The following is a 23,538-nucleotide window of genomic DNA, read 5'->3' as shown; positions in this document are numbered from 1 at the left end:
CCTCTGTATCGACTCATCTCTAACCACAACTTCACGGGTCCTTAAGTGATGAGGGGAACCAGTGCCAGGCGCACGACGACAGCAGTAACAGACGTGGCCGTGTTGCTGTCGCCAGTAGAAGTCAGTCATTTACACGTCGCATTATAAATGTCGCAGGTGGCTCAAAACATCATTCGCACTCAGCATCTTCCCTCAAAACTAGGATCGCTTGTAGGCCCGCTGCCAAAGTGTGCCATTTAATTCGCCGATAAAGAAGCACACGTATGTGCCGTGTCATAGATTTGTTTTAAAAAATCTTTACAACTACAGCTTAATAGAATTAGCTTGCTTTGTCATCCCGTGCATTGCGTCTTCTGCATGCAAATTTGTCATCGCGGAAGGGGCCCGTGGGCATCACCAGGCTGTCAAACAGGCCTGCGGCACAAGAGTTGAGACCCCTGCTTGGAGCCCCTCCAACCTGGCATCCCGCTGGGAACCCTTCTCTGTGCCTGACTCTATCCTGCCTTGATTTGTTGGCTCTTAAAGTGTCATCACGGGCAGAATGAGGTGAACTTTCAAAAGTGGGGGGGGTCCCCCTTCTGGCTGCACAACATGGCCGGGGATCTCTGGGGGAGAGCCCCCCTTTTTAAAGTTTATTTATTTATTTTGAGAGAGACAGAGACGGCGTGAGTGGGAGAGGGGCAGAGAGACAGAGAAAGAGAATCCCAAACAGGCTCTGTGCTGCCAGCACCGAGCCCAATATGGGGCTCGAACCCATGAAACCACAAGATGATGACCCAAGCCAAAACCAAGAGTCAGACATTACACAGGCTGAGCCACCAAGGTGCCCTGGGGGGAGAGCCCCCTTTTTTGATTCTGCAAGAGGTGACTTTGGTGGTGATAGGGCTCAGCATGTCGAAGTCAAGTCCTGGGGAGACTGGGCCACCTCCTGGAATCTCAGGGGTCCTCGGTGAGGTTTGGGGTCGCAAAAGATGGCTGGAAAAAGTCTCTGGAATCAGCAAAGCTTCAGATAACTTTGAAGGCCTGTCCTCGTGACTTGTACCAGCCCCAAGTGTTGCCTTAAGCCTGTGGGATGCTGCTTGCCGTCCCACTGAGGGAAGAAATTCCCACCCCTAGCCCATTCGCGGGGTTGAGGAGTTAGGACAAACAGGTGCATGTTCCAACAGGCATGTGTCCCAGTCCCCTCCCCTCTCCAAACAAGCACACGCCCTGCCATCTGGGAGCCCTGGCCAGCAGGCAAAGACCCTGGGTGCAGAGCCTCATCCTGTGGGCAGGCCAGACAGAGAGCCATGGCTGGCCTGCGTCCCTCGGAAAGGAGTGCTCGACATGTGCCTCAGTGGCCACTGCCCGGGTGTGCATCCCAAGATGCTAAAGCTAGCTGGTTCCCAGGGACCAATGGCTCCACCAAGGTGGGCCTTCCCAATGGACTCAAACCCCATTCCTAAAACTCATCTAGCTTCTCCTAGAGATTCTAGAGGATTCTCAATACACTTGGGTATCATTTGTCAGTTTTAACACACGGTCAAGGGTGTAGAGGAGGGCATGGCACTCCATCACCTCTCCATAATGTCACCGATACTCAGAGCCTGCCCACGAAGCAAGCGACCTAAGCCCCTCAAGCACATTGTGTCAGTTAGCAACGCAGATTGCATTCCGGGCTGTATTGGGACTTAAGACCGCAAGGATCGGAACACCAGGGAAATGTGCCAGGTGAGAAAGGACTACAGAGCAGCCCTTGGTGGGTCCTTCCAGCTTTGTTCAGGTCGAAGTGACTGCACCTGTCAGCCGCCATGCCGATTCGTCGGGGGCGGGTGGGGGGCTGTTTCGAGACCCTGTCAACTCAGCTCAGGAAGCTTCACCTTTGCTAATTGTGAGGTTTGGATGTGGGGACAGTTTCTGACCCGGTGATATTTCCTTCCGTCTCCAGATGGATTGAATTAGACAGCCGAAGGCTGGAGCTAAGGTTCCTGGCAAATCGCCCCGTCTCTGGTGTGTTCCCAGGGCAACAGGCCCGGGGGACGTGACACTGGCGGGAGAGTGGGCCCCACCCGCCTGTCAGGACAGGTGTCCGGGAGACTGACTCACCTTCGCCCCTGAGTGAGGCAGGTGCACCTCCAGGAGGTCTTTGGAGGTAAGACAGGATGCCCGCGGTGGTCTTCAGACACAGAAAATGTGATTCTTCCAAAGGAGCGGCTTCGGGACTCTGGGAAATCCTGTTCAGTAACGCAGCACATACATGTGCTGAGTGCCTACTGTGTGCGAGACACCGTACAAAGCCCAGTATCATCTGGGTGATCCGAGGCGGGTTCCGCTCTAGGGACGAAGCAGCAAAGTAGACGTGGTCCTCGCTCTTGGGGATCCTACATTCTCACGGAGGAGACAGAGGAGAAGTAAAGTAACAATCACGAAACAAGGTCATCTGAACCATGGCAAACGCCATAGAGAAGGTAAACCCAGAGGGGCGGCTCAGTCGGTTAAGCGTCCAACTTCAGCTCAGGTCGCCATCTCGCGGTCCGTGAGTTCGAGCCCCGCGTCAGGCTCTGTGCTGACAGCTCGGAGCCTGGAACCTGCTTCGGATTCTGCTCCTTCTCGCTCTCTCTGCCCCTCCCCCATTCTGTCCCTCTCTCTCTCTCTCTCTCTCTCTCTCAAAAATAAACACTTTCAAAAATCTTTTAAAAAAAGAAATAAACCAAGAAACAGGATCAGCCTTGCCTGGTTGTGGAGGAGGGCTCCGAGTGCTGTGACACTCAATAGAGAGGCCTCTCTGAGTAGACAGTGTAGGCCGGTTCTGAATGACAAGAAAGCACCGATCCTGGGAAGACTGGGGAAAAGTCTCGGGCTGTGGGGTCAGCAAGTGCAAAGGCCCGGCGGTGGGAGGACGGAGCGGTGGCTACCAGTGCAGCTGTAAGGCAGAGAGCAAGGCAGACGAGCTCCAACACAGGCAGAGCCCAAGGCCAGGGAGACCCCGACAGGGGGCTCGCCTCGTATTCTTGATGTGATGGGAAACCACAGGAGGGTTCAAGCAATGAACCGACACCATCCGAGTAGCACTTTTGAAAAAAATCCATCCGGCTGCAGTACAGAGGTTCCAGGCACGGCCATGCTGTTGAGACTTGGCTGGGCTCTGGCCACCAAGAGTCATCGGACTGGTCGAGGTCACCGAATGGGTCCCTTGCACCTCTGCTATAGGGTCTTCACGTGTGAACTGCGGGGGTGAATCTGGTTGGGTCACGAGGGAGAATTGATCTTATAAAATGGGGAACCCGGCCGGAAGAGCCTGGTGATTAATGCGGACCCCGTCACCTCTGCCCCTGTGGCTCGCCCAGAGTCGGGTAGACAGTGGGCGGGACGCTGGGGGGCAATGCTTCCCTCGGGCCCCTGTGTCCTCGATGGGGGTGACAAGAACCGCGGGCCCACCGGCACGGTTTACCCTCAGGGGCTCCCCCTCCTGGCGGATCCCATCAACCCCCTTTACCAGTGGCCTTCATGCCCTTGCCCGCTGTCCCCTCCCCCCGGAACCCCAGCCCTAGGCCCGGCTGCCTCCTTGGCTGCTCACAGGTGGCTGAGCTGTGTTGGAAGAAGCCTACAGACTCCGAAGGTTGGTGTCACGGTAAATCCACGGCTGTAGGCTCACCTGTGCCTCAGCCCTGCCCCTCCCCCCAGCCATCGTCGGTTTCTCAGAGCAGAGCAGGCGTCCTCCAGCAGAGGACGGGTGTCCTCTGACCACACAGACTGTCCTTCAGGTGTGGAAAAGCTCTCCAAGGCCAGAGCTGGCCCACGTGGCCCTCACGTGGGGCTCCCTCAGCCACGGCTGGCACCACGGGCGGTCCCGCCACTCAGGGAGCAAACAACTCAAATCGAGACTTACGTGTTCCCAAGTAGAATCTGCGGGCTCGGGGAAAGCACTTGGAGAGGTTGTTTGTCCTTCCGCGGGGACATTCTGTCTTCAGCAGACAGAGACTCTGCCCCCCACCCCCGACCCTGGGGTGTGGGGTGGGGCGGGGGGTGGGGGGTGGGGGGTTGGGGCAGGGCAGGGAACAGGAAGGTGGGAAATCAAAATTCACCTCGGAGCTTTCCAGCCAAAACTCCCTTCAGGCCACTGATCGTCAATATGAAATGCTGTGAATCCTACTTCTTTCAGAAATCTACGTCCGAGAAAGGCCCGGGCCAACACTTGCAATATCAATAACCCAGAAGGAGAGACTCCTCTAGATGCTGAAGGGGCAAGGCTGACCTGAATGTTCTGAGTATGTCAGGAGCCTCTGTCCCAGAAGCTTCTTCCTCAAGACGAGCCCTTCCCTGGGCACCCCTTACTTACCTCCGCTCCCTGGCCAACTCTCTCCCTGCGGGCCCGTCCAGTTGCCAACCTCAGGCCCCTGCCCGTGTCATTCCTCTCCCTTCCGTGTAGACCAGGGACGATATTTGCCCTCCAGACCACACACTGCACGTCCAACCACCTGGGCAGGGAGCGTGCAGAAAAGACTGACCTCAGTGCCAAGCCAGACCTGGGGTCCAATTCGGGTGTCTCCAGTGGCTATAGCTTTGGACGTATCACGAAACGCTTCCAAGCATCAGTTTCGTCATCTATGAAATGGGTATAACCACTTCGGCCGCAGATCCTTGGCTGAACATAACAGAAATCCATTTAAACTGACTTGAGGGGAAAAAAAAAAAGTAGCTTATTGAGGGGATTCGTGGAGGTGAGGGACGATCGAGGAGGGTGCCAATAATGGGCCATCACAGCACCGGGCACACGGTAAGTTTCAGTGAATATCAGCAGCGATTATTAATAATAGCTTGCACCCTATCCCGGTGTCTGTACCTGAAAAGCAAAGGTGATGAACAGAGATAGAGATTTTCTCACATTCATGAACTTGGTATCTGTTCTCTTAGCATCCTTAATAGTTCTACTTATTCCGTGGAATTTTCCAGGCCCGGTGAGGGACTTCTATCTCATTTGTGTCATTTTTTTCCAACCAGGTCTTAATTTCTTTCTTATACGCTCTGCAGCAGGGGCAGAAGACATCACGGCTGAGCTACAGAGAGAGGGGAGCTGGGTGGGGGGGAGGGAGGGTGTCCTCAAGCTCCACCCACTTCCTCCCCACCGGCCCCAGGAGACCAAGCCATGGGGTCGTGAAGCTCCATCTACGTGAGGGGAGCATAGAGGGCATGGTGACCTCCAGAACACGGCCCACACCCCCCCCCCCACGTTTGCCATCCCCACGGCTTCCCGTAAGGGCTCGACAGACTTCCCAGATGGCCCCCGCTCTCTCTGCTCTGCGGGTGGTTGTTCTCCAGGGTTCTCAGGCTAGCGTGCCACAAAGCCAGCCACCTCAACTGCAAAATATTCGATCAAGCACGATATGATCAGGCTCAGTCACACAGACAGACCCACTGCGTGGTGTTTAGTCAGAACCTTGGAATCTGCAAGAGCCAACTTGAAATCCAGACTCCATCCTTAACTGGTTGAGTCGTGTGGCTGAGGGCCAATTGTGCACAATCCCTTTTTTCCCCTCAATTTTTTTTATTATGGTAAAATACCTCTGACATAAAATTTACCACTTGAATTCTTTTTAAGGGCACAGTTCAGTGGCCTTATACACCACCCAGACATCCCCACCATCCATCTCCAACCACCCACCGTCCTACTCTCTGTCTCTGTGAATCTGACTACTCTCAGTCCCTTCTTTAAATGGGACACGATTGGCCCAATCTTTACACGATTGGCCCTTCCGTGCCTGGTTGAGTTTACTTCGCCTGACGTCTTCAAGGTTTATCCCTGTTGCAGCACGTGCTGGAATTTCCTTCTCCTTGAAGACTGAATAATATTCCAGGGTGTCACCTGCCACATTGGCTTCTCGGACACTTGGGTAGCTGGCACCTTCTAACTATTGCGAATAACGCTGCTGTGAACATGAGTGTGCAAATGTCTTCCGAGATCCTGCCCGATCTTTTTGATACATATCCACAAGTGGAAATGCTGGATCTGATGGTAAGTCTGTATTTCATTGCGTGAGGAACTACCAAGTGATTTTCCACTGTGGCTGCAGTGCATGCCCACCAACAGCACACCGTGTTTCAACTTCTCCACATCTTCGTCTATATTTGCTACTTTCTCTTGTCATTGGTTTGTTTTTGGTTTTGTTTTTTTGAAAGTCTCTTACATTCATTTTATTTATTTATTTTTTTAACGTTTATTTATTTTTGAGACAGAGAGAGACAGAGCATGAACGGGGGAGGGGCAGAGGGAGAGGGAGACACAGAATCGGAAGCAGGCTCCAGGCTCTGAGCCGTCAGCCCAGAGCCCGACGCGGGGCTCGAACTCACGGACCGTGAGATCGTGACCTGAGCGGAAGTCGGAGGCTTAACCGACTGAGCCACCCAGGCGCCCGGGTTTGTTTTTGATCATAGCCACCCTCACAGGTGTGAAGTGTTATCTCATTGTGGTTTTGATCTGCATTTGCTTACTGATTTGTGGTTTTGATTGTGCATCTTTTCATGTGCACAACAGCCCTTTGAACACCCTCCTTGGAGAGATGCGTCCACACAAGTCCTTTGTCCGTTTATGACCTGGGTTGTTTGGGTCGTGTTGTTGTTGTATTTTGGTTGCATATATGTTCTGGACACTAGTCCCTTATCAGCTATGATTTGCAAATATTTTCTCCCATTTTATGGGTTGCCTTATGACTCCGTTGAGAGTGTCTTTCGATGCACACATTTTTTTTTTTCATTTTCACAAAGTCCGATTTGTATGTTTCTTTAGCTACCTGTGGCTTTGGGGGTCGTGTCCAGGAACTTGTAACCAAATCCAGTGTCACGAAGCTTTTATCCTGTTTTCTTCTTAAAGAGGTTTTATAGTTTTAGCTTTTATGTTTAGGTCCTTGATCCATTTTGAGTCAGTTTTCGTACATGGTGTTAGGTGAGGGCCCAGCTTCATTCTTCTGCAGGAGGCTGCGTTTGTTGAGAAGCTGGTCTTTTCTCCCACTGCGTGTCTCTTGGCTCCCTTGTCAAAAGTCATGTGACCAAAAATGCAAGCGTTTGTCTCTGGGCTCTCTATTCTATTGTATTGGTCGATATATCTACCTTTTGGACAGTACCATAGTGTTTTCATTACTGGAGCTTTGTAGTCCTCCAATTTTGTTCTTTTTTAAGATTGCTTCGGCTATATAGTATTTTTTTAAGGTTTTTATTTATTGTAGAGAGACAGAGTACAAGTAGGGGAGGGGCAGAGAGAGAGGGAGACACAGAATCGGAAGCAGGCTCCAGGCTCCGAGCTGTCAGCACAGAGCCCAACGCGGGGCTCGAACTCACGAGCCATGAGATCATGACCTGAGCCGAAGTCGGACGCTCAACCGACTGAGCCAGCCAGGCGCCCCTGGCTATCCAGTATGGAGAGTCCGAACTTCACCACTTGTAAAATGAGGGTGATACTTACATCTGCCTCACGGAATCCCGTTTGTGTGTGTCTGCGAGATGAGATAAGGCGTGGAAAGCACTTAGCACTTAGCATGGAATATAGTAAATTCTATATTAAAATTTTCCATTAATACAAAATGATGGAAAAATTCCTCGGATGAGTTCTGGCCCCTTCCAAAGTAACGGCTGTGGGTACTTGCGTGTGCCGCCCGCATCTTCGGGAGGACTAAGCCAGGCTCTCAGTACGTGTGGGCCGTGCCTCAGCATGAACAACTTTAGACGGGAGTCGTCAAGCCGGTGTTCAAACCACGGCTTTGCCACACAACAGCCTCCGTGACCTGGGGAGGAGATGCCCCACCTCCCTGAGAGAAGGATCCCAACTCAGAGTCTTTTAGGCTGGTGTGAAATGTACATGCTGCGTGTGAAACTCCCAGCCACGGGCATCGCGCGCCTAGCAAGCACCAAATAAATTCTTTATTCCTGCTTCTCCATTTCTTCTCTCTCGTTTCATCCCTGCTCTGGACAGCTCGTTTCCCGGCTCTTCCTGGGAAAAGGGTACCCGCCACGGTCTCTGACACGAAGGAATTAACTATCTCTTTCAAGAAACAAGAAATACCTGTTTGCCCAAAATGGGGACAAATAATGCCAGATCCCACTGTCGGGAAAGCCCTGAGTCCACAGCGCTCGAGGTACTGTTAGGTCTGAGTCACCATGCCAGGTGGCTTTGCCAGTCCCAGAAGGCAGCGGTGCTCTACGGACGGGTGCAGCACAACCCAGGAGGTTATTTCTGTACTTTTCTGTATTCATCAGGAAATATTAACTGAACGTCCACCACCCAGGCTTGTGCCCACCACCACCGCCGGTCTCTGGGGAAGAAAGATAAAAATTCGCAACAGTACACGCAATGAAGATGCAGCCTCGATTCGCCTCTGTGCCTGTGTGGCTCTGTCGGTTAGGTGACCGACTTCGGCTCAGGTCACGATCTCGCGGTTCGTGGGTTCGAGCCCCGCATCGGGCTCTGGGCTGACAGCTCGGAGCCTGGAGCCTGCTTCCGATTCTGTGTCTCCCTCTCTCTCTGCCCCTCCCCTGCTCATGCTCTGTCTCTCTCTGTCTCAAAAATAAACGTAAAAAAAAAAAAGAATTAAAAAAAAAAAAGAAAGAAACTGCACTGGAAACAGAAAGAAATTCCCAGTGAATTAAGTCTAAGTGACAGAGCGACATCTGCCAAGCACGTTCCTATCGTGTCCGGGACCCCGCTGCAGGTGCAAATTGACGGGAAAAACGCTGAACTCCCTGCCGTAGGGCTGGGTGTAAGGTGGACTGTGGAGTGATCCCAGGACGTGGGCTGGCGTGCAGTTTCCTCCTGTCTGCTGCCCAGATGCTAGACTAGGAAAATACCATCATAATGTGCCAGTGAGACTTCAAGGTCAAGGGCCAGGCTCAAGGTCCTTCTTTGTGTGTCCTTGTCGCTTGCTCTACCCAAGTGCTCATCCGTGTGAAAAAATGTGCGATTGCTGCTTTGGGAAACACATCTCCTGATTCTGACATCAAAGGACATGTTGGGTGCCTTGCTTGGCTTCAAAGGTGAAGCCAGTAAACATGGGTGATGAATGCATCGTGGACAGAAATAATGCTCCCCGGAGCCTCTTTGTCCTAATTGCTGGCTGGTAAACTTTGTACTACACCTTGAAAAAAGGTGAACAGAGGCACTCTGTTAAATGGATTAAAAAGCGTCCTAAGTGTGAGATCATTGATAAGTTCTCGTATATAATATTTTAAGACAAAGCGATGAAATCATGAAGAAAAGCACTTCAAATTTCAGGTTTTCCTCTCCACGGAGATTTGTTTTCCCACTGCTGGCAGCTGACATCCTTGTTTACCCCGAGTGTGGTAGGATTCATCATTCCCTGGGAATGTGACGTGAGGTTTTCCCAGCACCAGCCCTCCCTCAGACAGGAGGAGGCTGGAAAACAGAGCAGGCAAGAGTTCATTCCGAAAATCAGTCTTGAAACATGGATTAAAACCTAGACCTTCAGGTTATTCCAAATTGGTGAGGAAAAAGCTATTTACAGGCTGCAGTTAACCTCTGCTTTCCATCAGATGCTTCAAAATAAAACTGATGTTTCAGATCTATTGATATATCGACACACTTAAAGTTATAAGTTTTTACTTACCAAACAGAAAAAACAATGTTTATGAATCATTTTTGGAAGCTCTAGAGAATTCTGCAAAGTGGTAGGATTTTGGGCTGCAGTATGAGACAGCCCTGGTTCTGTTCTCCTCCTTACCTACCAGCTTCCGCCCAGACAGGACCCACAGATGGTTCATCCAGTCACGCGAGCACGTGTGGAGAGTGAACATGGTCTCCACGGCCAAGAAAAACAATAAGCAACAAAGTATGAACCAGTCCGGGCACCTGGACCCTGACCATTCCGTCCCCGGAAAGAAGACCAGTCCCTTCCTGTATCTCGGTTCCTTTTCTCAGATCCTAAGTTACCAGGTCTAAGTCTGAGACCTTCCAAGATAAACAGAACCAGAGAGGTGCATGGACAATGGTGTAGACAGTGGCCCAAAAATGTTTTAGGGGCACCTGGGTGGCTCAGTCAGGTAAGCGTCTGACTGTTGGTTTCGGCTCAGGTCATGATCTCAGAGTTCACGAGGTTGAGCCCCCCTCTCAGCGTGGGGCCAGTTGGGATTCTCTCTTGCATCCTCTCTCTGCCTCTCCCCTGCTCTCGCTCTCTCAAAATAAATTAGCTAATTAAGAAAAAAAGACTAAAGAAATGTGTTAAAATGAAAAAGCAATTTGCATACCGTCATAGAGTGTGGGTTTCTTTCTGCACAATGCTTATATGTTGTTACTGTATGCATCTGTGTATATTTAGAGTAAATTCTGGAAGAATATTGCCATGATGTAACACAAGATTATTGTAAGAAAGTGAAGAAGAGCTTAAATTCTACTTTACTTTACTTAAAGAGCTTAAATTCTCTACTTTACTTAAATTCTACTTTATTGTTGATAATAAGTATGTATTCTGAAGTCAGAGAAAATTATTTCACTTTTAAGGAACAAACATGCAACATAAGTTCAAACCGATCATTTCTACATATAATCAGACATATTTTATGAATGGCAGAATGAGAGACTAAAAATAAGACTGTCTTTGCCCAGAGAAGTACGATCAAGGCCCCCATATCCCCATTTTTATGCCCCAAAGAATATAGGATAGTGAACAGGATCCGAATCATTTTTTTAGCTTTGACAGGAAGGCACTGAGCACATGAAGCAGAAGAGTTGAATAAATCCAATGTGGAAAATTACAAACCTGACCAGAATTCGTATCAGGGTTTCCAGTTAGTGCGAAGGTCAAGGCTGAACCCCAGCTCGTTTTCCTCTTCTTTTTTCAAATAATATTGCGTAAAGTTACATTCTACTTTGTCATTCAGTTGCAAATAGTAAGCGTTTCCCGACATTGTTAAAAATTCTCCAGCAACGACTGTTGGCAAAGATGTGGAGAAAAAGGAACCCTCGCGTGTTGCTAGTGGGGCAGCTGCTGTGGACGGGAGTATGGAGGTTTTGCAAAATGTTAAAAATAGAAACACCATGGGATCCAGTAATTTCACCCAAAGAATGAAAACACTAATTTGAAAAGATACATGCAGGGGCGCCCGGGTGGCTCAGTCGGTTGAGCGTCCAACTTCAGCTCAGGTCATGATCTCGCGGCTCATGAGTTCAAGCCCTGTGTTGGGCTCTGTGCGGACAGCTCGGAGCCTGGAGCTGCTTCGGATTCTGTGTCTCCCTCTCTCTCTGCCCCTCCCCCATTCTCTCTCTCTCTCTCTCTCAAAGATATATACACCCCTATGTCTATTGCAGCATTATTTACAATAGCCAAATTATGGAAGCAACCCAAGAGTCCATCCATAGATGAATGGATAAAGAAGATGGGGTACATATGTACAATGGAAAATTACTCAGCCATTAAAAAAAAGGAGATCTTGCCATTTGCAACAACCTGGATGGATCTCGAGAGTATAACGCCGGGCAAAATAAGCCAGTCAGAGAAAGGCAAATACCATATGACTTCACTCATATGTGGAATTTAAGAAACAAAACAAACAAACAAAGAAAAAAAAAAAGAGACAAGGGGAAAAAAAAACAGACTCTTAAACATAGAGAACAAACTGATGGTTACCAGCGGGGAGGTGGGGACAAAAAGAGGAAAATAATTCTTCAGGAAGAGACTTTAGTAGCATTGTAATCAACAACCATAATAGCTATGTAATAAGCTTTATCTTGGTTGATTTGGCCATGTGCCTATCGTTAGCCTTTTAGGTCTTTCATTAGCTATTAGAGAGAATCATGATTTATCAATTCATTAATTGACTAATTTAAGGAATCATCTTTGCTCACTTCCCATAGACTAGTCACTGCGCAAGGCACTGGGGACACGACATCAACAGAGCAGTCTCCTGACTGATGGAGTTCGTGGCCTGGCTGCAAAGCATTAACCGACCAAAGGCCTGCACTGCCATCCTGACCACTTTGCTGAGGAAGCGGAGTTTGATGACAGGTTATAATTGGGAACCTGACTGCCATCAGCTGAATTGTGCCCCCCCCCACACACACACACACACACACGCGTACGCTGACGTCCCGTCCCCTAGTCCCACAGAACGGAATTCCAATTTGGAAATAAGATCATCGTGGGGGTAATTAAGACGAGGTCATTTGGGTGGGGCCCTGATCCAATAGGATGGGTGTGCTTATAAAAAGGGGACATTTGGATGCAGAGACACACGGGGGGAATGCCACACGAACACGAAGATGACCACTTCCAAGCCAAGGAGAGGGAACTGTAGCCGACTCTCCCTCACGGCCTTCAGAAGGAACCATCCCTTCCGGTACCTTGACTGAAGACTTCCGGCCTCCAGAACTTGAGGCAGTAGGTTTCCGCTGTTTAAGCCACCAGGTCTGTGGCACTTTGTTAGGGTAGCCCTAGAGGGAGGCTTCTCGGAGGAAGTGACATTTAGCTATGACCCGACAAGGATAGAGGAAAGGAGAATGTGCCAAAATTAAGATGAGGGGCCTTATCGGCATTGGATGTTGAGGTTTATTATTTGGTCAACGAGCAGGGAAGTGATGTGATCAGAGTGGTCCTTTTGTAGTCCAAGGTCCATGGAAGATAAGGGAAAGCACTCTGGCTGTTTTTTTGTTTTGTTTTAATTTTTTTTTAATGTTCATTTATTTCTGAGAGAGAGAGAGAGAGACAGAGTATAAGCAGGGGAGGGACAGAGAGAGAGGGAGACACAGAATCGGAAGCAGGCATCAGGCTCCGAGCTGTCAGCACAGAGCCTGATGCGGGGCTCGAACTCACAGACCGCGAGATCATGACCTGAGCTGAAGTTGGATGCCCAACCGACTGAGCCACCCAGGTACCCCAGCACTCTGGCTGTTTTAAGCAGAAAGGAATCTAACCCAGGGAACTAGTTGCTCACAGATTATTGGAAGGGCTGGAGGAACAGCCTGGAGACTGGGCCCAGAGGAGGGATTCCTAGACCATCACCACAGAGCTTACCTGCCAGGGGAGCCCCTGCCTGTATTGCAGTCAGGGATCCGAGGGGTCAGGAAGGTGGGGCTGCGGCTGCTGCCTTTGAACACTCCAGGGGAGCAGTGATCTCATGTTCACGGCTTCGACTGTAGCTGCAGGGTCGACACTGCACCTGCTAGACCCACGCCTGTCTCTCCCTGGCTCGCTCCGTGCTGACCCACATGGTCCACCTGCAAATTTGACTTAAGCTGAGCCTCGACTTCCTCTGGAAGCCAAGATGCATGGGGTCTGGGAAATCGGGTGTTCAACTGTCCAGCCTCTGCAGGAGAGGAACGTACGGTGGGAGGAGGGCGGGACACGTGTCAAATATGCCAAAGTACTGCATCTTCTTTAAAAGATCCTCTGGCTGTTGTGTAGAAAATGGATCGGCAGAGGCAAAGGTGGAGGCGGGAGGCCAAGAGGAGGGCAACGCCAGTGGTCAGGTGAGAGGCGCCGGGCGGTCAGGTTACAAGGGCAGAGTGGGATGGCGGCACGAGGCCTAGGCCTCCTGACAGTCACATCCACAGGACGTGCTCTGGTCCACTAGCCCTGCCTTCTCCTCTGGCCACATCTCTCTCTTGCCCTGATCTCTCCGTTCTTCCAGCTCCTTGAGCAGTATAAGCTTGCCCCTACCGTAGGGCCTTTGCACAAGCTGTTTCCCCCACCTGGGCTGCACTGCCTTGAGGCTTTTGCATGACTGATTCCTTCTTATCAAAGCCCAGATTGAATCCTACACCCTCAGAGAGGCCTCCTCTGACCACCCATGCTCCGGCCCGTCTACACATCACATTGCCTGTTTGATTTTTTTTAAGCATTGAAGGCTATGTGGTATGTTCTTGTGTGTTTGCCCTCTGAGCGGAGCCCCCGTATGTCCCCTCATCTCTGTGTCTTCTGTGCCCAGAACGGTGCCTGGTATACAGGTGACATTCACAGGGGGCAACGGGATATGGGAGATGAGAGAGGGAAGAGCCAGGGTTCACACTCAGGTTGCTGGGCCGGACAACTGTGCAGATGACGCTGTCACCAAGATCTGAAGCAAAACGGGGACAGTGTTTGGGGAGAAGAAGAACACAAAATTGAAGTTTTTGATATTTTAAGTTTGAAAAGCCTATGTGGTAGACAGAGCAATGCCCCCCCGCCATGGTGTCCACACCCTAATCTGCGGAATCTATAACTCTGTGACCTTACACAGCAAAGATGCTCTGCAGATGTGATTAAGGGCCTAGAGGGGCGCCTGGGTGGCTCAGTGGGTTAAGCATCCGACTTCAGCTCAGGTCATGATCTCGCGGTTCGTGAGTCAGAGCCCCATGTCAGGCTCTGTGCGGACAGCTCAGAGCCTGGAGCCTGCTTCGGATTCTGTGTCTCCCTCCTTCTGCTTCTCCCTCTCTCTCTCAAAAATAAATAAACTTTAAAAACAATTTTTTTTAAGTTAAAGACCTAGAGATGGGGATATCATCCAGGTGAGCACAATGTAACCCAAAGATTCTTATAAGAGGGAGGCAAGAAACTCAGAGATAAACAAGGAGCTGTGGCCGCAGAAGCAGAGGTCAGAGCGACAGGAGGAAGTGGCAGGAGCCAGGAACAGAGGCAGCCTCTAGAAGCTGGGAAGACAAGGGAACGGATCCTCCCCTGAAGCCGCCAGAAGGATCCCGCACTGCCAACGACTTGATTTTAGACTTCCGACCTCCAGAACTGCAAGATAATAAATCTGCGTTGTTTTAAGCCACTAAATTTGTGAGAATTTGTCACAGCGGCAAGAGAAAATGAAAACAGCCTGTAAAACATTCAATGTAGAGATGTCGAGTAGATGGTAAATAAATCTTTGTTTGCATCTCTGATTCTTTTCAGCAGTAGGAGAGCGAATCAAAGAGGTATTGCCCCATTCCGTCTTTTACATCCTCAGATACGTCATTAAACTCCTTTACCAACACGTCATGCCAATGAGCTCTCTCATCAGGTATAGACAAGAAAGCCATCTCACCACACATCATTATGTTTGCAAATCTGATAATCAAATCATAATAATAGTGTCATTCTGGTTTGCATTTCCTTTAACTGTTAGCGAAGCAAAACATTATTCATATCTTTATTAGCTGATGGTAATTTCCTCCTCTGAAAATTACCTATTTCATCTTTTATTAGTTAGGATGACTTCATCCCAAGTAACAGAATACCTAACCTAAAAGCGGCTGAAACAACATAAGGTTCTTTAAAAATCTCGCATCGCCAACGGTCCGGGGGAGGCTGTCAGAACCTGGGTTGCACTTAAGGTGACCTGTGGGCTGTGGTCAAATGTTCCGCTTTCCGTAGCCCCCTCTAGACCATCTGCAGGGATCTTCCCCCAGTTTAAATTGCTTGGGCTTTTACAGCTACAGAACAGATCATCCATACATGTTTATTTCACCCCGGAAATGCCTGAAGGTCCTTCCCATAGGGGCGGGCACCTCCACTAGCCTGGAAGTTCCTTGGGAATCAGGATCGCATCCCCTACTCTGGGATCTCCCAAGCACCGAATCTTGGAGAGGCTTTTCCACTGTGGCACCATTTGCTATTATGATAAAATTTCTTTGGTACCTTTTTACCCACTCACCATATCCTTGCACACACACTTTTTCATCTGTCAGTCTGTTGGGAAGCTGCCCGCAAAGCACCAGGGCCTCGAGGTCGGTTCCCAGGGCCCCACATCACACCTGGTCCCCGTTTCAGGGCTGGAAGATTCCTACAGCCTCTTGGGAGCTGGTGTGGAACAGGAACCCGGCCTGCTCCTTCATCCCCAACCAGCACACGGATGTTTTCTCTTCTTCGTCAGTCATCTGGGGCCTGTCTGACCTTTGAGTGTTTGTGATTCCAGAATATTGGATGCCTGCCCGATCAACCTCAGATTACAAATCAGAATTCTCTGCCTCGTTGCAATTGTTCTGCTCCCAAACAGAAGCTTTCCCAGGTCCTTTGACCTGGAGGCGGTGATTTTTTTTTTTTAATTTTTTTTTTAACGTTTATTTATTTTTGAGACAGAGAGAGACAGAGCATGAACAGGGGAGGGGCAGAGAGAGAGGGAGATACAGAATCAGAAACAGGCTCCAGGCTCTGAGCCATCAGCCCAGAGCCTGACGCAGGGCTCGAACTCACGGACCGCGAGATCGTGACCTGAGCTGAAGTCGGACGCTTAACCGACTGAGCCACCCAGGCGCCCCTGGAGGCGGTGATTTTTTAAGTGATGGTGGACAAAGAGCATCTTTGAGATCTCTGTGTCGAACACGGTAGTTTCCTAGCTGGAACATGTACGGAACATTTGTTCTCTGCCGCATGGATATTTGCAGTTCTGGGGACCAGTACCGGAAGATACGTAAAACTCCTTCGGTTAGGTTTTCCGTTAAATGTTTGTGAGAAATGTTTAACAAGAACCAGTGACGAAAAGATAGATGGGTCTGACGTTGTTGTTTAAGAGGGCAAGCCTTGGATGTAGCTCTCATCTTCTGCTTTCATCCTCTCCCCTGCGCCCTGGATCCAGAAGCCCAGTGGTCTATGTATGGCTCCCATCAAATGGATGTTCGAGGTGGTCAACTCGGCAGTTCCGATCTTGGTAAGAAGCCACCACGGATGAATTTAGCTGCCAAAACTCACGTCCTCCCAGCCTGCATCCTCACCAAACCAGTCCCCAAACTTTGATAATTGTCTCCTCAGTGGCTCTCGGGTCTGTCCCCTCCACTCCATTCCTATCAATATGGCCCTAGGTAACTCTCCCTTCCTGTTACACTGGGATTACTACACAGGGTCCCCACCTGTCTCTCTCTCTCTCTCTCTCTCTCTCCTGACTGTTCTCGTGACTACTGAGGAAGGGACTGTGATATAGAACCACCTGTCTCCCAACCTCAACGGCACCCTCAGTACCCCTGGGTGCAAGGCTAGTTCTCAGCATTTTAAATGTAGGTTTTATTATTATTCAGGTATTGTCAGGCCGACAGATGGGGGATGGCCGCCACCGAAAAGACATTCTGTTAGTCACAGTTTCCAAGAGCAGGGGGCATGCCATGCCACGCGGGGAGGCCCTGGGTCACTCCGGATGCAAAGGGCAAAGGCAAAATGTGGGCAGGAGACTTTACTGCGGTTTCTGGGAGAAGGAACAGTTGAGGCAGGGCAAAGGATCGGCTGGTTTGAGTCCTTTCAGCAGGCTCTGGGGGCCTAGGGCTGCCCCTACTTGTCTGGTCCCTGGCCCTGGGGGGATTAGAGCAGGTGGCTAGGGGCCTTGAGAGTGAGCACTGTTAAAAGAGGTGGTGAGGTGTGCGGGGGCTCTAGATTGGGTGGTTTGTGCGCAAAAAGTGAGCTCCTGGGCCCGTCTTTTGCTTTCCTTACGAATTAGCTAACACTGGGAGGGGTAGTCCCTCTCTGGTCAGCAGGGCTCTAGATGCCAAAACATCAGGTGCAGACACCAGAAAATGTGGTTAGTATAGCCTGGAGTGCTCCTCCCTTCATTGCTGGCATAACTGATGGGCAGCATGTCACGGCATAAGGCTCCAGAGGTTTCCATGTGGCCTCAGGTCAGCCAGGAAGCTTCCCTGAGCCTTGGTTCCCCATCTGTGGAGGTTCACGGGACGAGATGTGGGTGACACTGGGGCACCTGGGTGGTTCGGTCGGTTGAGCATCCGACTCTGGCTCAGGTCTTGATCTCCCGGTCCGTGAGTTCGAGCCCCGAGTCGGGCTCTGTGCTGACAGCTCAGAGCCTGGAGCCTGCTTCGGATTCTGTGTCTCCCTCTCTCTCTGCCCCTCCCCCACTCATGCTCCGTCTCTCTCTCTCTCTCTCTCTCTCTCTCTGTGTCAAAAATTAATAAACATTAAAAAAAAAAAAGATGTGGGCGACGTGGCCAGCACTCTTCTCGGTCTGTAATCGGCTCCAAATGGATGTCAGTTTCCTCCTCTCCTGCCTTGTCTTTCCCAGAAACAGCTCGATGTCCCTTCCTCACGACATTCTCTGACCCCTCGGCCTGTGTTATTTGCTCCCCTCAAGCCCTGTGAGTACCCGTATTTCAGCACCTGTCCCCCTTGATCGGATGTGTCTATCCGTCTGTCTGGACGGGTCACTCTCTCGGGGCAGGAACGTGTCGTCCAGATCTGAATCCCGACCACCCACCACAGGCCCCTAAGCTGCTGGCCACAAGGGCTTGCTCAGCACACGTTTGGAAGGTAAGTGAATTCATCATGGCTTTGTCCGCTGCCTCCCAAAGGAATGTTCCATGCGGGCCCCTCTGCGGTCAGACACTCGTGCTGCCACATCCTGAGCCCCCGTACTCTCGAAGCCAGGCCAAGCCATTAGCACACTGGCACATTGGGCCAGGCAGGCACCAGATGGAGGGGTGCAGCTCAGCTCAGGAGTTGATTTCCCAAGGGTACCCTCACATGTGTGCCGGCCACGTATGGCCCGAGTCTCCCGCTAATGAGGGGCAGGCACGGGCCCCGCCGTCCCCCCACCTCGCCCATCGCGTCCCCCGGCTGCAGCCCAGACTCTGGCTCCACTCGCACCCCTGGGAGCCCGCGCCCCGCCGGGGCCCCCACACTGGGCCCAGCTTCAAGCCAGGCCGCTTCTGCTAAAAACCTCAGCTCACAAAAAACGGATGGCATTGACGCTGGCAAGGGAGATGGGGCACATTTCTCATCAGTTGTTCACAGGAAAGTGCCAGGAAATGCACTGAGGCTCTCACTGCATAACTAGCAGACTGCTGTCCCGGCCCTGTCCTCATTAGGTTTTGTTACCCCTCCACTCGGCTTTCGAGAATGACAGCCAAATGACAGCGGAGCCCCGAACAGCTTGGTGGCACTCACAGGCGCGGGCAGGCCGAGCGCGTTCGGCTCCGGGAGCCCTTCTCTGGGGGGTCTTCCTCTGGCTCAGCTGCCAGCTGGTTGCCTGGTGACATTTGTTCCGGGGAAAGAGAGCAGCTGCTTCTGACGTGTGCGCTCCCTGGAGGGCGCGGGGGAGGGACAGGAGGGTGACACAGCTGCTGGGCCAGCAGGCCCCCTAATTCCCTCATCCCGCCTGGGCTGCAGGCCTTGTCAGCGCCTTGGAGGCCCGGAGCCCCGGGGGGAGCGGGACATGGCGGCAAGCAGCAGGCCAGCAAAGCACGCTTCGTTCCATCTTCCAGAAACTTCTTCAGCGGTTGTGCCAGACAGAGGAGAGGTGTGGAGGGTACAAAGAGTAAAAAAAAAAAAGAGAGAGAGAGAGATTTTCCTCAAGGCTGAATTGAGGAGTCAGGTAAGTAGACACGCAAAGAAAAGGTGTGACTCTAACCGCTCTAGGAAGTGCTCCTGATTCAACCCGGAGGGAGTCAGGTGGGCTTCCTGGTGGAGGTGATGCTTTTGCTGAGTCTTGAAGGAGACATGTTAGCCTGTGAATAAGTGGGAGGGGGAGAGACAGACTAGATTGTCCAAAAGAACAAGCAAGAGAGAAGGGGGCACCCCATGGCCAGAAAACCGCACGAGCCAAAGAGTCACAAACCTCAGTCAGTAGATCCCAATGAGGTCGCAGCAACTATCTTAAGTGTTCAGACGTGAGAAAAATAACACCCAGCTAAAAGTCACTCGAGCCAGGGTTTTTCAGACTGCAGTATGCATGCAAATCACCAGGGATCTCGTGAAAATGAAGATACTGGTAAAAAAATAAAACATACAAAAAAATTTTTTTTCAAAAAATGAAGACACTACTTGAGAAGATCTGGGGTGGAGGCTAGTTCATTAGAAATGCAGAATATGGGGCGCCCGGGTGGCTCAGTCGGTTAAGCGTCCGACTTTGGCTCAGGTCATGATCTCACGGTTTGTGAGTTCAAGCCCCACATTGGGCTCTGTGCTGACAGCTCAGAGCCTGGAGCCTGTTTCGGATTCTGTGTCTCTCTGCCCCTATCCTGCTCATGCTCTGTCTTTCCCTGTTTCTCAAAACTAAATGAAATAAAGAAAGAAAGAAAGAGAGGGAGGGAGGGAGGAAGGAAGAAAGAAAGAAAAGGAGGAAGAAGGAAAGAGAGAAAGAAAGAGAGGAAGGAAGGAAGAAAGAAAGAAAGAGAGAAAAGAAGAAAGAAAGCAAGAAAGCAAGAAAGAAAGAAAGAAAGAAAGAAAAGAAAGAAAGAAAGTAGGGGATGCCTGAGTGGCTTAGTCAGTTGAGTATCCGACTCTTGATTTCAGTTCGGGTGGCGATCTCAGGGTCATGGAATCAAGCCCATCGTCAGGCTCCCCGCTGAGTGCGGAGCCTGCTTGAGATTCTCTCTCTCTCTCCCTCTGTCCCTCTCCTCCACCCACACTCTCTCTTTCTCTCTCTCAAATAAAAAAAAAGAAAAAAGAAATGCAGAATGTAATTGATAATATAATCAATATGAGCTGTGGGCCACACTTTACGTAGCAAAAATTAAACATCAGGGGGAAATCTCATCATGCAGAGCAAGATATCTGGACCGGGTGGTTCCGTGCTGGGTGTGATGGCTCAACGAGGTCACCAAGGGCTCAGGCTTTTCTGTCTTTCTTTCATGCTGTCCTCATCTTACATTCTTACGATCAAAAGTTGGCTGTTACAGCTCTAGGCATTCATCTTCCCATAACAGACTCAGAGACACAACAAAGGGTGTCTCTCCTCACGGGGCTTTCTTTCCACCAGGGGGAGAAAATCTCTCCCAGAATATGAATCACATTATATTAATTATATTCTATTAAGTATGTTATATTTATTATATTACATTTTTCTCCCAGAATATGTATATATCATATGTAGATAGAGATTCCCCAATCTACCTATCTAGCGAGAGAGAGAGATTGAGAGAGAGAGAGATTATAAGGAATTGGCTCAGACAATCACAGAACCTTCTCAGTGCCAACGTCTGCAGAAGCTGGAAACTCAAGAGAGCCAATGGTGTCGTTCCAGCTCAAGTCCAAAGTCCTGACAACCAAGAAAGTCAATGGTGTAAGTTTTGGTTCGAAGGCCAGCCGGGCTCTTAAACCCAAGAAGAGCCAATGTTGCGGTTCAAGTCGGAAAGCAGGAAAAAGCCAACGTTCAAGTTCAAGTCAGCCCTTCGTTTCCATCTGGCCTCCAGTTGATGGAATGAGGTTCGCCCGCATTAGGGAGAGCCGTCTCTTTTCCTTAGTCTACGGATTTAAATGTTAATCTCTTTCAAAAACACCATTATAGAGTAACGTTTGGCCAAATATCTGGGGGCCCCATGGCCCAGGCAAGTTGACACATAAAATTAACCATCCCACCCCCCGGCCGTCCCTCTCTTCGTTTCATCGTCCAGAATGGGGTCATGTGCCCACTCGTGAACTAGTCACGGCCAAGGGAAAATGGGGTACCATGATGTCTCAAACGAGCATGACTAATCCCCAAGGGGTTGAACTTCCGTGGGTATACTACCCCCAGCGTTGGACTGAACAAAACCAGGGTTCTTTAGCAAAAAAGAAGAGAAAGAGTGGCTTCAGGTAGGCAAGTAACAGTGTCACAGAACTGTAGATATGTAGATATCTACATATCTACATATGATGCAAGCAGGCATGGCTCTCAGCAACCACCTCCACCACTAGGCCCCTTCCGTGCTCCCATTCATTTCTGGCAGTCCCAGGGTGGTGTCTTTTGTTTCTTCATATGCGGTCCAGAGTGCCGCTCACTACCTGTACCCTGGAGCCCCCGCCCTGCCGTGTAGCCTCCACTGCTCCATGCCGTAGATCTCTGGTGATGGACCCCAGACCTCATGGGACCCCAGCGTCTTGGCAGATGCTGAGAAGCGAGAATGAGAATGGCCCGCATCAGGTTTGCTTGGCCGGGAAGTGCTGAGACCCAGGGGGTTGTTCCACAGGTCAGCACTCATGGTCTTTTCCTCTGCACCAGGGCCGGGTCCATGTGCCAGCCTCAGGCTCTTCCTAAAGACATTACCCCCACCCCACCCCCATTTGTCTTGTACAGATCCCCTGGTGAATTTTCTCAAATGTCTCACAGCCCTTCCTCACATTGTGACTCCCTTGTGCCAGCACAGGCTCCGCGCTCGGGTCTCAGCCTCATGACTGAACGCTCCTGAATTGTGTGGAGCCCAGTTTCAGATGTATTTTGAGCATTTTCCACAAGGAGCTTCTCTGCCCTCATTTCAATCAGCAGCCATAGATAGTCGGGGTGGGTGGGGAGAGAGATCACTTGTTCTGTGTGCCAGACCTACCTCATCTCAGCTGTCTCAAGATGATATGTGACTCTGTAGTAATTTTTAGCGTAGTTAAAAGTGGAGTGGGGGCTATGTTACGAAATGAATTTGGAGTGCTATGCAGGGGCTAGAATATCCATTCACTCAATAATTCACCAAATACTTACTGAGCACCAACTATGTGCCTGGTGCTTTCCTGGACACTGTGAATACAATGAGATAGCCATGCTCCCTCCCCTCATGCAGTTGACAATAGGATCATAGAAGAGGTGTCTGGGTGGCTCAGTCGGTTAAGCGTCCCACTTCGGCTCAGGTCACAATCTCACTGTCCGTGAGTTCAAGCCCCGTGTCGGGCTCTGTGCTGACAGCTCGGAGCCTGGAGCCTGCTTCGGATTCTGTGTCTCCCTTTCTCTATGTCTGCCCCTCCCTTGCTCACGCTCTGTCTCTCTCTCTCTCAAGAATAAATAAACATTAAAAATTTTAAAAAAAAAACACACAATATAGACTATAGAGGTCCCCGAGATACCTACTGAAGAATTCAAAATTATCTAAAAGGTCACAGGGAGCCAAGTGATACAGGATTTCATGACATAATGGTATAATTAATTAATGGCATAATATGCCTTGCATCTGTAACAGTTCCCTCTGGGACCCACGTGGAGGATAGACGAGAGACAGCTATAACTAAAGGCAAGATGACCATTGTCCGTGCAGTAATTTAGGTGAAAAGTGATCGAGGCGTGAGCCAAAGCAATGGTCATGCGGTTGGGGAGCAGGAGATAAGTATAAAACACATAAGGGAGACTGAGTCCATAGGATTTTATGAGCCCACGAATGACATGACATGGACGTAGTGACAGAGGGGGAAGGGTCCATGGAGCCCCCTCCGGATAGGAACGTCAGGATGGACGCCAGGTTCAGGGAAATAGCCGTCGTTCTGATGTTGATCACACTAAATTTGGATCATCAGGGGGACATCTAGCCAGGCCCATCATTGTTAGACTACAGTTTTAGATCACGAAAGAAAGTTAGGCTGCCCAAATTCCAGAATCAAGAGTCGTCACTGTGTAGTTTATTTATACGGATGAGATTCCTAGGGAAAGAGTAACGATGTAGTTTGAGGACAGAGACCTAGATAAAATATTTCAGGCCACTTAGAGAGGAATGTGTCTGGGAAGGACCCTGAGAAGGAGTAAAAAAATCAGTAAACAACAGAGACTTTCAAGAAGGAAGTAGGCAATTCATTCGGGACATTTTTATTGAGTATCTACAACATAACACGCACCGGTCTAGGCCCCGACAGTGAGGGACAAGGCGAACCTTCATGAAGCCAGCAGTCTACAAGAGAGATGGGCATACACCAAGAGGTAGGGGTCCTGACA

General features: G+C 50.3%; 1 long non-coding RNA gene across 1 annotated transcript; it reads left to right on the top strand.

Moving 5' to 3' along the window:
- The first annotated feature begins 16,199 nt into the window (after positions 1 to 16,199).
- On the top strand, positions 16,200 to 21,221 carry LOC132682252 (uncharacterized). The gene is made up of 4 exons (XR_009611569.2): positions 16,200 to 16,584; positions 17,938 to 18,182; positions 19,041 to 19,245; positions 20,896 to 21,221. It is a non-coding gene; the product is annotated as an uncharacterized LOC132682252 (long non-coding RNA).
- Positions 21,222 to 23,538: the final 2,317 nt, after the last annotated feature.

This window comes from Panthera onca, chromosome A1, assembly GCF_046562875.1.
Source record: "Panthera onca isolate mPanOnc1 chromosome A1, mPanOnc1 haplotype 2, whole genome shotgun sequence".
NCBI classification, from domain to species: domain Eukaryota; kingdom Metazoa; phylum Chordata; class Mammalia; order Carnivora; family Felidae; genus Panthera; species Panthera onca.
The sequence above is the reverse complement of the archived record's forward strand: the minus strand, read 5'-3'. Positions and strand labels throughout refer to the sequence as shown.